Source organism: Populus euphratica, unplaced genomic scaffold (genome assembly GCF_000495115.2).
Source record: "Populus euphratica unplaced genomic scaffold, PopEup_1.0 scaffold902.1, whole genome shotgun sequence".
Taxonomy (NCBI): Eukaryota; Viridiplantae; Streptophyta; class Magnoliopsida; order Malpighiales; family Salicaceae; genus Populus; species Populus euphratica.
In genome coordinates this window covers 16,930-17,345 of record NW_011500763.1, presented here as the reverse complement: position 1 = coordinate 17,345, position 416 = coordinate 16,930, and positions in this window count along the sequence as shown.

The following is a 416-nucleotide window of genomic DNA, read 5'->3' as shown; positions in this document are numbered from 1 at the left end:
CAACTAGAGCTTCTTCAAATGGGTTTTTCGATACAACCCATGACAAGGAGATTTTTCCGTCCTTTGAGCCAAAGCCTGCCAAATTTCTCTTTTGGGTCGCGTTTTGGGCGTCTCTTTCTCTTGTTTGGTTTGCAGCTTCTGGCGATGCTAATGCAGCTGTCGATTCCATCAAAGCCTCCGGCGTTGGTCTAAAGATTGCTACTGCGCTTCGTAGACTTGGCTGGTATGATGAAGCTGTGGTCTTTGCTCTTGCTACACTTCCCGTGCTTGAGCTCCGTGGGGCTATTCCTGTTGGTTATTGGATGCAACTCAAGCCTATAATGCTCCAGATATGGGCCAAACACTGAATAGTTGTGGGGCTGGAAGACAAATTCAGACTTCTTTGTTGTTGCTCCAATTTGGACTTGAAAATGGCC